The 13,071-nt window shown below is 50.2% G+C and overlaps 1 non-coding gene across 1 annotated transcript; it reads left to right on the top strand.

The window, feature by feature from the left end:
- Positions 1 to 278: 278 nt before the first annotated feature.
- TRNAE-UUC lies at positions 279 to 350 on the top strand. Its single transcript has one exon. It is a non-coding gene; the product is annotated as a tRNA-Glu (tRNA).
- The last annotated feature ends 12,721 nt before the right edge of the window (positions 351 to 13,071 follow it).

Raw genomic sequence — 13,071 nt, 5'->3', positions numbered from 1 at the left:
GTCACGTGAGCGCGCGCGCGCGCCCCGCCCGCCGCGCGCGCGCCCCCACCCTCCCGTCACGAAGCCCCGGCCGCCATCTTAAGTGAGGGCAGCCCTTTGCTGGCAAAGAGCGGGGGGCGTGTGGCGAGGGTGTCCTGGTGATTCCCGGCCATTCCCGGTGGTCCCGAGGGCACGCGCGGGGCGGCGGAGCGGGGCCCGCCGGAGCAGCATCGCTCGGCGCGGCAGCGGGGACAGGCAGCGGCACTTTAGGACGCGCGGGAAAAGGGCCTTTCAGCGCCTCCCATATGGTCTAGCGGTTAGGATTCCTGGTTTTCACCCAGGCGGCCCGGGTTCGACTCCCGGTATGGGAAGCTTCACCTTTTCCTGCCGGGAAACGGGGAACTGTCGCCCGCGCCTCTCCGCTTTCCTCAGGTTTCTCTCGCAAAACTCTTTCGGGCTTCATTTTCGCACCTCTGCGGCAAAATTTCTCGACGCCTGAAGCCGTAGGAAGCGCTTTGCTGCTGCAAACGCTGCTGCCCACCTGTTTAAAACCTTCGAGTGCATTGGACCGCACAGTCCCTCGCTAATTAACATACCGTTAATTGCCCTTTTAGCTAAGGCAAGCAAGAAAATTCCCGCTTGTGTCCCACAGAGTGTTTTAACCCAAGGCAGATACCATTGTACTGCAACTCCAGCAGCAGAAATCTGCTGGAGATATACATCTATAGAAATATATATGTATTATACATATTTATTCTATTATATTACAATAATATATATAATATATATATTACATATACATATATGTATATATTACATATACATATATATATATATAAATTGGGGGGTCTCATTGCTGAAAGAAAACCTTGGAGCAAAGCCAGGTGTGTCCAATGCCTTTGTCAAGAGGTGTCCATGCTCTGGCAGAAGGAACATGGGTGGCAGCAGATCCCACCAGGCTCCTCCACCAAAGCCCACCTGGGTTCCCACAGAGAGGGCAGGGCAGCCCCCCATCCATGGGGAGAAGTTGGGGTCTTCCTGGGAGCTCCCTGAAAGCTGGGGGACTCAGAGGGGACATCCCCACCAGCTGCTGTGGCCTCCTGGGTGCCAGAGATCCAGAGGTCAGTGGGGCTTCAGGAGACACCGAGGTGGTGCTGCCACAAAGTCAGAGCCTTGTCACCTTGTGTGTCCCCTCTCAGAGCCTTGTCACCCCATGTGTCCCCTCTCGGAGCCTTGGCACCCCATGTGTCCCCTCTCAGAGCCTTGGCACCTCCCTTATTCTTCCCTTACTGCCCTGATACCTCCTGTGTCCCTGTTAGAGCCTGGTCACCTCATGTACCCCCGTTTCAGAGCTCTGGCACCTCATTTATCCCCCCCAAGAACCTCCTCACCTCATTTATCCCCCCTCAGAGCCTTAGCACCTTCTGCACCCCCTTTCAGCGCCTGGCACCTCAAGGATTCCCCCTTCCAGAGCACCTGGCACATTTTGGCTCTGAGGCAACCCCTGCCCGGCAAGATTTTGGGACATGGCCCCTCAGAGCTGCCTCTCCTGCCCAGCTCTGCTCTCTGCCAGGGGGCCCCAAGGCAGGTTTTAGGGGGTCCACAGACAGGACAACGTGTTCCTCGGGGGGCTGTGGGTTCCAGGGAAGCTGGGCTTGTCCTGGGTGGATGGTGGGGCTTGGCAGGAGACCCCTCAGCTTCTCTCAGCCTCTTCCAGCCAGGAATCCCATGGAAACAGAGTCTCTGCGTCCCCTCTTGAGGAAAAACTCCTGCCAGTGTTTTTTGAGGTTACTTAAATGATTTCCAAGACCCACCCAGGGCTATAAATACCTGATGGAGTTCCAACTTCAATAAGAAGCTTTAAACAGCACTAAAATCAGAGGCCAGATGTCTAAATTATAAAGAACTAAAGACTTCAGGCACCACTAAGGACATTTTGTTCCTTTGAACCCCAGAATGAAGACTATTTCTGCTAAAACCTCAACCTGCATCTTAAGAGAAAGGAATTATTTCGGCCCACCAGGACACAGAGAGTATCAGAAATATTCAGTGCAGGGTCTCCCAGGAGGCCTTTCCTCCTCCTCCTGCTCCCACAGATCTGGGACACTCTGGCTATTGCCTGCTCTGATGCCTCCTTGTGACATCCACAGCCTCGGGAGTTCATGGAGTTGTTCTGGGAGCAGATCCATGAGTGAAGGAAACCATTCCAGAGGGCTGGAGAGAGGAATGTGCAGCTCCAAAATGCATAAGGTGAAGAGATGAAGGACAGAGCTGACTGACAGGTATCCTTAGGGATAGAGCAGCCAGTTCCAGCTGGATGGGCTCTGAGGGAATTACCAGATTCCCAATTGGGAAGGGAAGCTCATTGCTTCCAAATCAGTGAACGAGGCAGAAAACATTCCCTTTGGAGCAAGGAGGGTTTGTACATCCATGCAAGGAATTTCAGCCACGGAGGTTTCTTGGATGCTGGATAAAAAATATCCACACAGCAGAGGAAAATGTGTCCCAAGAGGGTCAGCTGAAAAGGAGTTTTAGGACACACACAACACCCACATTCCATGTGCTTCCACAGAACTGCTGGGGTTGGGAGGGACTTGGAGGTGTCCAGTCCAACCCCCTGCTCACAAGAGCAGGTGTCCAGGGCTGTGTCCAGAGAATCCCCAAGGAAATGGGTGGGAATGGCAGTGATTGCCCAGAGAATTTCATGCTTTTAGGCTTTTTTAAGTACTTTTCCCCCCATTACTTAAAGCTTTTAAGAGCCAACACAGCCAAAATTGGTTTTAGGTCTCTCTTTGAAGACTGGGCAAGATGTGAGGAAAACATCCCCCTTGTTCCTTTTTACATTTGCTTTTAACAAGTATTTATATTTGCATTTCAACATCAGGACAACACCCCTTGTTAGAGGCATTTCACCTCTTCATTCCTCCATCTGAACCCTTAGAGGTTCCAATTAAGCAGAAAAAAAATTAAAAGTGTGATTAGCTGCGAAGGGGGAGCAGAATTAAATGGTTTTTTCCTCTCCCCACCCCCTTCCTTCTGTACCTCTCCCTTTAAATGTGTCCTTTAAAGCACATTTTCAAAGAGATTGTACAAAGTCAGAACATTCTGATAAAATCCCTTTAATTCTCTGATATTTTTGTAGGAGAGAAGCTCATCTTCAATTCTGACACTAAGTTTATAATTTATCTGCACAATGACAACATTCACTTGCTGCCAACACCTGCCCTGAGCTTGTTCATCAAGGGCATCCTGCACAGATTCTGGTACTTGCACGTTTAAATTGTTGATGTTTGAAGCTTTATTGGCCAAACTTTCACTGGAACAATCCCAAAGGCTCCAAAAAACTGCAGCTCAGGGACTGTACAGGAAAACAACACACTCCACGAGACAAACTTCAACCACTGAACTTCTCTGCACCTTCAACTCTTGCTTTTAGGATTGTGACAGACAATAAATAGCTAGAAAATGTGTAGCTACACTATTTCCTTGCCAGGCTGCCCTGGATTTTGTGTTTAGCAGTGAGGGGGGTTTGCACAGAGACATGAAGGCACCAGCACTGATCATCTTTTGCAGCAGTACAGGAAACAAGCCTGAAAGCCTCAGTTCCAAAAATATCCAGGTTTTTTCTGGACTAAAATAGCCTCATCACCCAGGTGGTGTTTAATTGGCTTCATTACTGCAGCCTGAGATGAATCAGTGACCCCACAGGATTGTCACTGTGAGCAGCTCCCACTTTCCTCACACTCAGAAGAAAAAAAAAACACACACACACACCCCAAAAAGCTGCCAAAACTTCAAGACAAAACATTTTGTGTAAAATGTGTAAAAAAGAAGTTCACTGTGCTCTGATAAACCTGTACCAAGGGCTCCAAAAAGGGCCAAGACACTTTGTTCCCAGGGTCTGACTGTGGGGCTGCAGATTTTCTGAACACACAGAACATTTTAATCTGCTTTAGCTGCTTTTATGGAAAAGAGAGACACAAAATGAGGTAACAACCCCCCTCCCTTCTCCTCCTGCCCCTAAACCTGACTGAAGGGCAGCAATAACTGTTGTTTAAGAACAGGAAACAAGGGCATTGTGTGAAAGCACTTGAAGAGGACAAACGTGTGGGTTGTAAAATCCTCCAGAGCAGGTGAGGTGGCGAGCTCTTTGTGCCAGTGCTGCCTGTGGGGAATTAGCACAGAATCATTAATCACAGAATCATGGAATGGTTTGGGTTGGAAGGGACCCTAAGGATCATCTCATTCCACCCCCTGCCATGGCGAGGACACCTTCCACTATCCCTGTCCAACCTGGCCTTGGACACTTCCAGGGATGGGGCAGCCACAGTTTCTTCTTGTCTGTAATCACCCAAAATGATCCAGCAGGGAAAAAAGAGGGAAACTCAGAGGTGTTGGGACAGGAGAGAGCCCTGTCAGGTGGATTCTCCAAATGGATATTCCAGTTCTAGTCCTGGAAAGCCTTTGCTGCCCCCAGCTGTGATCACCCTTTGTTTGCTGCAGCATTCCTTTCTACCTCCTGCTTTGAAAAGCAGAGAATCGTTTCCAAAACCTGTCGGGATGATACAGGGCAAGGGTGGAGTTGCTGATGAGCTTGGAGGGGTATGGATGGTAACTGGGATGTGACTGGTTTGACTTCCAGATGTTCATCCAGCTGGGAATCAACACAACATTCCCACTCCAGCTCTGAGGCAAGGACTGGAGTTATGGAGCATTCTATCCTGGGGAGTGTGAGGGGTCTGACAGCACACGTGAGGTCAAGCCCAGAGCTCCAGCGGGGATTTGGGGAAGCTCATCCCCCATGGATACATGAATTCTGGAGCAGCCCCTGCTCGTTTTCCCACCTCCAGCTCCTGCCTTTTGAAGGTGATTTGGGAGGGGGTTCCCCACTGCCCTTCTCCAGCTCCACGACACAAACGAGTTCGAAACGCCTGAGCTGAGGCCCCTCCCACGTCCCTCACTCAGATCCCTCTGGAAAACGGCCCCCCGGCCCCAGCTCAGCTCCGGCGCCTCCCACGGGATTCCCCTCCGCGGAGATTTAACGCAGTGCTCGAGACCCTCCTAAAGGCCACCAAAGCCACCCCTTGGCCACCCCCACGGCTCAAACTCCGTAGACAAATCCCTCTGGGTCGTTTTTTGTCTCCTTTTTCCAAGGGACAAAATTTCCCAAAAATTCACTTCCGAAGGCCCCTCGCGGCCCCCTGTGACGTCACCAGCGCGCCGCACACTGATTGGACGCTCCCTGCGCTCGCGCCTGCGTACTGAAGTGGCGGTGCTTCCGGGTTGTTGAGGGTCGGCCCCGCCGCTCCCGGTGTTCCCGGTGTTCCCAGTACCCCTGGTGTTTCCGGTGATCCCGGTGGGCAGGGCGGTCTCCGACCCCGCCCTTCCCTCCGAGTCTGAGGCCCCGCCGGGCCCGGGGGCGGTGCAGGCGGGCCCGCGGACGGGAGAGCGCGCAGTGCGCGTGCGCGAGGCGCGCGCGTTCTAGCGCCCCCTGGCGGCCCGCGGGGCGTGGGACAGGGGCCATGGGACCCCCCAGTGATACGGAGAGAGACCCCCAGTGACACAGAGACCCTCTGAGCGACACAGAGACCCCTGAGCAACACAGAGACCCCCTGAGCGACACAGAGACCCCCAGTGACACAGAGACCCCCTGAGCGACACAGAGACCCCCAGTGACACAGAGACCCCAGTGACACAGAGACCCCCCTGAGCGACACAGAGACCCCCTGAGCGACACAGAGACCCCCAGTGACACAGAAACCCCTGAGCGACACAGAGACCCCTCGAGTGTGACAGAGAACCTCAGGCCCAACAGAGACCCCCGAACCCCACAGAGACCCCCTCAGGTGTCACAGAGAGTCCCCCGAATGACACAGAGACCCCTGAGTGTCGCAGAGACCCCCCGGGCCCCACAGACCCCACAGTCACTGAGGGGGAAAAGCCCTCCAGGATCACCTACTCATCCTGTCCCTTGTTCCCTGGGAGCAGAGCCCAAATTCCCTCCCAGCTCCCCCCTCCTGTCAGGGAGTTGCAGAGCCAGAAGGTCCCCCCTGAGCCTCCTTTTCTCCAGGCTGAGCCCCCCCAGCTCCCTCAGCCACTCCTGCTGCTCCAGCCCCTTCCCCAGCTCCATTCCCTTCCCTGGACACGCTCCAGCCCCTCAGTGTCTCTTGTCTGAGGGGCCCAGAGCTGCCCCCAGGGCTGGAGGTGCCTCAGCAGTGACAGCACCAGGATGGGCACTGCCCTGGTCCTGCTGCCACACCAGGGCTGGTACAGCCCAGGTGCCTCTTGCCCCCCTGGGCACACCCAGGCTCACGCCCAGCCGCTGTCACCAGCACCCTCAAGGCCTTTCCCAGCTTTCCAGCCCCTCTTTCCCCAGCCTGGAGCTCCATGGGGTTGTGGTGACCCAAGTGCAGGACTTGGCACTTGCCCTTGTTGTCCCTCACACTGTTGGTCTCATCCCGGATCCAGCCTGTCCAGATCCCTCTGCAGAGCCTTCCTGCCCTCCAGCACAGCCACATCCCACCCAACTTGGTGTGATCCATGAATTTACCAAGGGTGCACTCATCCCCCTCACCCAGATCAGCAATAAAGAGATGGACCAGGACTGGGCCCAGCACTGATCCCTGAGGGGACACCACTGGATGTGGCACCATTCCCACTCCTTCCTGGACCCCAGCCAAGAGGGAACTTCTCCAAAACTGTGGCTGCAGCTTTTCCAGCAGGTCCACCCTGTGCAGTGCTGAAATGGGGCACAAAGGCAATATTTCAGGCCAAAGAATAGCTTGAAAAAAGGAAAAGCATCAGAAAAGCCAAAGAGGATGATGAGGAGAAACAATCCTGCCTCGGGGACAGGGAAAGGTGTAAGTCCAGCCCAGAGGAGAACTGGTGCTTTAATTAGCACATTTAATTACCAAGCTGATGTAAAAGCAGAGGAAAGTAGAGGGGTCTGGAGCACAGGTAAAGTGAAAAAAAACAACCCCAAAAGTGAAACAACCCCTCACAAATAAAGAGCCCTGAGAAGGAAGGACAGGAGGCTTCAGCAACAGAGAGATGTGGCACAACCAGGTTCATTTTGGTTGCTTTGTTTGAGGCAGGGCCCAAAAGAGGAATCTGAGAGAGGAATCAAAGAGCAACAGGGTGGAAACAGAGGGAGGTGAAGGGCTGTCCCTCTCCCAGGTAGTGGGAGATGGAAGGACTGTGGGTGTAACACACCTTTGAAGGTGAACCCCTGTGGCTGAAGTCAACAGCAAGCTGTGAACAAAGCAAGGGAGAAGCAGCCAGACCTGAATCAACAGAGCTGCCTCCACTTCCAAACAGGGCAATCATCAGAGATTGTCCTTCCTCTGAGTAGCTCCAGAGGTTACAGATCACCAGAGCCCCTGCAGAAAATTAGAAATAGAAAAGTAGAATAGAAAGTTAAACACGAGAGAAATAAGTTGCTGCACCTATAAAATAGAATATATTTTCAGATGTAGGAAAGCTCAGGCAAATCCTTTATATGTACAAACACTCTGCACAGCCCACTGTGCTGGAGCACATTGTACCCCCCAGGGTGACTTTTCAGCACCTGCATCCATTCATCATCCCATCCATCCATGAATCCTCGGCTGGAAAGAGCAGGGAATTACCCTGAGTGGCAGCCAGAGGTCCCTCAGTCGCAGCAGTGCAGTGCTGTGTGGAACCCACTCACACAGCAAGGGCATGACAGGACAGTTCTGTACTGCTGAGGAGTAAATGGCAAAAATGCACAATTCCAGTTACTGTCTTGGGGAAAAAGCAGCAGGGATCAGTCCTTGGAGTCCTTGGTTGGTCTAGGAAGGGTTTTTCCAAGTCAGGGACAAGCACAGGCAGCAGCTCCACAGGAGTAACAAGCTTTGGAGTTGAATGCCTGCTCTGCACAGCTGGACTCAGGGGTGGCACAGCACCACAGCAAAAGAGGCATTTAGTAGTTTTAAGTAAAAAAACAAGGGGTTTTCAGGGACTCCTCAGGTGTTGCAGGGCTGGGTTTGTCCCATGAGTGCTGCAGACACCGGGTTACTCTGTGCTACCACAGCCCTGCCAGTGCCCAAGGCCAGGCTGGAGCAACCTGGGCTAGTGGAAGGTGTCCCTGCCCATGGCAGGGGGTGGAACTGGATGAGCTTTAAGGTCCCTTCCAACCCAAACCATTCTGGGGACGCTCCTGGTGTTCCTGTAATCCCAAATCCCTGCTCCCCCTGGCTGGATGAGTAGTAACTCCTGAGAGCAGAACCCAAAGCTCAACAGCCCCATAACAAGGCAGCTGTGACTGTCCTTAGTCCCGAGAGCACACATAATCCCAGAACCTCCAAGGAAACCCCTGGAATTACTTCCAGGCCAATGTTATTAATCCTGGAGCAGAAGCTGTTGGAACAGCAGGAGAGGGAGGTGCTCCAGGTGTCTTCTTCTGAACTTACAAACATAGTCCCTTTTCACCCTGTGATCAGAGCAGAGAACAGGGGAGAGCAGAGCTGAGCCAGGCACAGCTCCCAACATTCCGGGGCTGGAATGGCTGATTTATCAGGAGGTTTTTTTCTCAGGCTGGGCACCTCCTTCTAGAGGAGTTTTCTGCTGATATCAAGGGTCCCTTAAACGCATTTTGGCTCCATTACTTTACCAAGTTCATTAGGTAGCACCGAGAAATACTGAGCCTTGCTCACATTGCACCCTTTGTTATCATTGGTTACATCTCTAAAGCAAACATAAATTTTAATTTAATTTAAATGAGATACTATAACATTTAAGCATCAATTTTTCCCATTTCTTTTTCTCTTTCTCTTTTTAATTTTCCTTTCTTCTTCTTTTATCTTTTTAATTTTTCTCTTTTTCCTTTTTCTTTCTCTTTCTTTCTTTTTCTTTCCATCTTTCTCATTTCTTTCTCTTTCTGTTTTTCTTTCATCTTTCTCATTTTCTTTCTCTTTCTGTTTTCTTTCCATCTTTCTCATTTTCTTTCTCTTTCTGTTTCTTTCCATCTTTCTCATTTTTCTTTCTCTTTCTGTTTTTCTTTCCATCTTTCTCATTTCTTTCTCTTTCTTTCCTATACTCTTGTTATCTTTCTCTGTTTCTTCCCTTTCCTCTTTTCCCTTTTTCTCCTTTCCCTTGTCCCCCTTTCCTCTTTTCCCTTTCCTCCTTTCCCTTTTCTCTTTTTCCTTTCATCTTTTCCCTTTCTCCTTTCCCTTTCCTCTTTCCCTTTTTCCAGGGAAATCTTAGCTCACCACTTGCAGTAATGCACAAATCAAAACTTTTTGGAAGCAGCAAATTCAGTGTTCAAACTTTGATTATTGGACAGGGAATCTCGTCACTCCTCACTGTGCCATCACCTGCTGGACTTATTTATGTCCTGGGTCAATCCTACTATTGCTTCCAATAATCCTAACAGGAAAGAAAGGGGGATCTGGGTGTGATTGAGTGTTCAGAACTCAGGGTGCTTAATGACACCTCGAGTGTCCCTGAGCCAACCCCTCAGCCAGGGCTTGCTGGCTTTAGCTGGGTCAAATCTCCTCATGTGATTCCCTTTTATTTCTAAAAAATACAGATTGATTATCAAGAGCCCAAGTTCCCCCCCTCTTTGCTCAGGAACAAAGACTCTCAGATCAACCTATAAAATTTTACTGGCTGAAAATGCAAGTTCTGACTGATCTAAGTGCTGGTGCTGTACCACGGTGAATCCTGGGAAAATCTGCCACAAATATAGACAAAGTTCCTGTAAATATTCCCTGATGCCTGTGGTAAGTCAGCACACATCACCTGGAGCAGGTTTCCAGCATTTCTTTATCAGTGTATGAGCACAGCTTTGGCCAAGCTAAAAAGCCCCTTTTGTGTTTCCAATCCCAAAACAAAACCACTCAGAAAACCCACAACCAAACACCCCCCCCCCCCAAACAACAAACAAAAACCACCCTGAAACAAAACCAAACAAAACACCAAAAAAAACAAAAAAGCCCAACCAAAATACAAATTGGATTAGTTGCATAAGTCAAGATATTTCTTAGAAAAATCACATTCAGGGCATTTATGTCTTAACAAACCTGAGTGAAATAAAAGGATGGATTCAGGGGGTTTGCTACCAGCGTTTCCCTGTGTCCTTCTCAAATTCCTCTGAAGGAAAGGGACTCTACAGGAGATGGATTCTGCAGGGACACAGGGCTGTGGTCACTCCTCTCCTTATCTGTGCCCAGGAATTTGGAGCCAAAAGGGGCTCCAAGGGAACTCAAGGAGGAGAAGCTCCTTGGCTTTTGCATTTCCTTGTCCTGACACACTTTGGTGACCCTGCAGTGTTTTGGGCTCTTGCTCGTTCCAGCAAGGATTGAAATGAAAGAAGCCACCCAAAGTGTCACTGCAAACCTCCAGGGAAATCCAGTCCCTCAGACCCTGCATCCCTGGACAGGAGGGTAACTGGAGTTTGAACCAGATCCAGTGCCCTGGACAAGTGTGTTCCCACAAGCACAAGCCCAGGGCTCCATTCCCAAGAATGAATTTTCACATCCACCTTCTCATGAATATTTGAGAGGGTGAGACCAGCTTACCATAAATACAAAGCAAAAGCCAATCACTGGGATTCTGCTAGACAGCATTTAATGGTACACAACTATAGCAAAACAAGACCAATTACAAAATGACCAGGTCATTGTTAAAGAGAAGAATTTTACTACTGCCAGCAAGTAGTAAATTAAAATCTTCAGTTGCAAACTTGGATCAATCTTTTCCCTGCCCTACAGTGAAACAACTTTTTAATGTTGAATAGTAAATTAATAGCAATACCAAACCCATAAGTTCTCTGTTCAGGTGCATCTGATTGCAATCTTAGAAAGCTTTATCTCAGTTTACAATGGAATTGGCCGTTCTTTCATGATCATCACTAAAATCAGCATTATGCCTTCAAAGGAGTTGCTTACTGCTTCTCTGGGCTGCTGTTTTCTAACAGAAACCAGCAGAGGCACAACAGCCATCAGGAGCTGCAGTCCAAACATTGTGCAATGTGGTAGAAACAAGCTCTTCAAAGGCACCTCTAACAGCAAACCTTTAGCAATGCCGTTTGCTTTCACAAACCTCTTTATTAACATCTTCAGTGCAAGTATGTGACAGCATCGCATCTAAACACATTATGAAAGCATTATGAAACTCGGGTCACGTAAGAGATGGAAAATGTCCTAAACTTGGTGTAGGGTACTTTTAATTTGAAATAAAAGTTACACAGTTGCATAGTGCAGCATCTCACTAGGAATGCAAATGTACACTTACTTTATGTGATAAATAGAAACCCAGAGTCGCTTGATTTCCAATTAGAATTTATTACATGATAAAAGCAAATTCAGCGCTGGGTGATCAGGGAGGGGTTTCAACAACTCCCAACGCCTGTCACACCCAAAGAAGACAGTTGTTCTACATTTATTTCCAACTAATTCATGAATATTCATTATACATAAGCATTACACATTATTAAGTCAGACATTCAACAGATGCTTTTTCTTAGACAAAAATATATCTGTAAGTATCTATAATCTATTGTCAAGTCAGACATTCAGCAGATGTTTGCTTGTATCTATATAAAGTTATAAATTCTTAAGAAAGGTGCTATTATCTAGCTAACTAACAAAAATCCTTCACAATAAATCTTACACAAGGTAAAAGGGAGGTAACTTGTTTTATCTCTTTACAGGGGCCCAATTAAGTTTACGATTGTTTTCTTTTCTCTCTCCAGGTCATATTGACCTTACACGATTTTCTTTTAATTAGCCCGAATCATTTTCTCAGTTTATCACACTTTATATATATATATATATATATATATATATATATATATATATATATATATATATTACACTAGAGACTCTTCTAAATTTAAATGTCTTGCCCAGATGGCACAAACGTTTGTCACTAGCTACTGTTAAAAACTATTAGTTTTCGTCTTTAAAGGGAGAGGGGAAACAGGTTCTTTCACCCGGCGTGCAAGAGTCCGATCCACCCACGGAGCCGAGGCATTTTATTTATTTACAGCTCTACAGCAGAAGGAAAGGGGGGGGGGGTTGGGTGGCAAATCCACAGCGCCAGCACGGCGGCTACCGAAACTTTTCGCTATTTTTACGTTTTAGAAAATTTTTACACGTTTGTCCGACGTTTTGCAGCGGGATCTTCCATCCTCGGTCCCCGCCCAGCAGGGGAGAGCGCGAGGTCCCGAGCGTGAGGCGGCGGCGCTCGGGCCCGGCCCCAACCGAGCGTGAGGCGGGGACCGGGCCTGAGCCCGAACCCGAACGCGGCTCCCGGGGGGGCAGCGGGCGCTCGGCCCGAACCGCGGCTGCCGCTGGTCCTGCCGGCAGTTGCCGAGGGAGCACCGAGGACGCGCCGGGCCGGTGAGTGCGGGGGAGCTGCTCCTCCTGCGGGCCGGGGCTGCTCCTCCTGCGGGCCGGGGCTGCTGAGGGCGATGTGGCGCCGTGCCCCGCGCTGGGCTGTGCCCGGCCGGGCTCCCCGAGAGGTGGTGTCAGACCCGTGGGGGCTCCTCGCTCGCACCCCGGTGAAAAGACCGAGTGCCCTCACGGCTTTAATCAAAATAGCCTGAGAGGCTGCCTTGGTTGCAGCTTTGTACGTAGAAAGGCCGCTGGGCTCGGGCGGGAGTTGCGTTCCTGTGCCCGAGGAGGTCCCTGCCCAGACTGGGACCAGTGCTCAGACCCTGCCCAAACTGGGACTAGTGCTCAGACCCAGCCTCAAAACCAGTGCTCAGAGCCTGCCCAGAGTGGGACCAGTGCTCAGACCCTGCTCAGACTGGGACCTGTGCTCAGATCCAGCCTAAAACCAGTGCTCAGACCCTGCCCAGACTGGGACCAGTGCTCAGATCCAGCCTAAAACCAACGCTCAGACCCTGCCCAGACTGGGACCAGTGCTCAGATCCAGCCTAAAACCAATGCTCAGACCCTGCCCAGACTGGGACCACTCCTCGTGAGGCGAACGCTGCCTTCCCTCCCTGCTCCTTCCAGTCGTGTAAGGCTTTGTCAGAACTGGCAGAGCTGAAGAAAGTTTGGAAGGCACTTGTAAAAATATATTAAAGGGCAAGACAAGGTCGTTTTGATTTTTCGGTGTTGT

This window comes from Chiroxiphia lanceolata, chromosome 14, assembly GCF_009829145.1.
Source record: "Chiroxiphia lanceolata isolate bChiLan1 chromosome 14, bChiLan1.pri, whole genome shotgun sequence".
In the NCBI taxonomy this organism is placed as follows: domain Eukaryota; kingdom Metazoa; phylum Chordata; class Aves; order Passeriformes; family Pipridae; genus Chiroxiphia; species Chiroxiphia lanceolata.
Note: the sequence above shows the minus strand (reverse complement) of the source record. Positions and strands in the feature narration are given on the sequence as shown.